The following is a 1756-nucleotide window of genomic DNA, read 5'->3' as shown; positions in this document are numbered from 1 at the left end:
AATTAATATAATTAATAAATATATTAATATTATAAAAATTAATTTATTTAAATAATAAAAAAAAAAAAAAGAAATTGAAGAGGAGGTTGATGGCCCACGTGGCTTTCAATGTGAATTGCAAATTTTGCAATTGAGATCCTACATGGCAGCAAGATACCTGACAAAAGTCAATTTGCAATTCAAATTGCAAGCCCCATATGGGTGCTCTAACCTTAGATGTAGGGGTGTTCAAAAAGTCAAGAAACTGACCAAACTGTTTGATATGAGATTGAAAAAACCGAAATCCAAAAATCAAAAAAACATTGAAAAAATCAAGTACTCACGGGTCGGTTTCGGTTTTGAATTTTAGGTATCCGTGGTACCTGGACCGAACCAGGAATTAACTAAAAACATTGTATTAAATCGTTAATATATATTATTTAGGGTTAAATGCATGAAATAAAACCTACTTTCATAAAATTTCTTATTATAACATTCTATTTTTGTTTTTTTTATTACAGCAATGTACTCTCAAATTATTTTTTATTAACGCATCGTACTTTAAAAAATCTACCCATAATAGCAATGGGTAACATGTTACCTTTTAAACCGGTTAATCCATTGACTTTTTTTGCTTGTGTGGCTTTAATGAGGTGATGTAGATGACACATCACTTTAATAACTTAACTAAAATAAAAATAAAAACATATTTCAAATTATTATTAATGATTTTTATTTTTCATTACTATGATCTAAAAAAAACATTTAATATTTTTTGACTTTTTCTTATTAAGTTACATGCAAATTAAATATTATAGAGTAAAATATTTCTTAAATAAATATGAAATATTATTTTTGAGAGAGATTTTGTTTGTAAAAAAGGTAACACTTCTTATTATATGTTACTAGTATGGGAACCGTGCGTTGCGCGGTAGTATGAGTATTTTGATTAATAATCTGAAGATTGTTTATATAAATATATATTAGTTGTTAATAAAATCATCAACAAATAGTATTCAAATAATTCGAAAAAGTTAAATAAAATACAATTAGTGAAATTATAATACACACACACACACACACATATATATATATATATATATATTGAGAGAGAGAGATTTTACTTTTATATAAATATAATAATATAATATAATTAATTTTGCACTATAATTTCTACCATTTGGTTTCTATGATTTCCAACCATGGTTATAGATTTCAAAGAGGATCATCAAAAGAAAGATAACCCTATGACACAAAGGCATCCAATCCACCTTTCTTATACATTTCATATTGTTCAAAATTTTCAATTCTTCACCAATGTGGATATCTCAAACTCAACAACAATTCACCAACACCTCAATACTCAATTCTCATGATGTCAACTCAATACTCTTGGTTCTTCCTTTAATATATATATATATATAAAGATATAATAGTATAATAAATTTTGCACTATAATTTCTACCATTTGGTTTGATTGGTCTTCAACCATGGTTATAAATTTCAAATAGGGTCATCCAAAGAAAGATAACCCTATGAGGCAAACMYCATATTTGACACAAAGGCATCCAATCCACCTTTCTTATACACTTCATATTGTTCAAAATTTTCAATTCTTCACCAATGTGGGATATCTAAAACTCAACCACAATTCACCAACACCTCAATACTCAATTCTCATGATGTCACCTCAATACTCTTGGTTCTTCCTTTAATATATATAGATATAGATTATGAATTCTACCATTTGGTTTGATTGGTTTCCAACCATGGTTAT

This window comes from Cynara cardunculus (assembly GCF_001531365.2).
Source record: "Cynara cardunculus var. scolymus isolate 2C chromosome LG 10, CcrdV1, whole genome shotgun sequence".
NCBI lineage: Eukaryota > Viridiplantae > Streptophyta > Magnoliopsida > Asterales > Asteraceae > Cynara > Cynara cardunculus.
The sequence above is the reverse complement of the archived record's forward strand: the minus strand, read 5'-3'. Positions refer to the sequence as shown.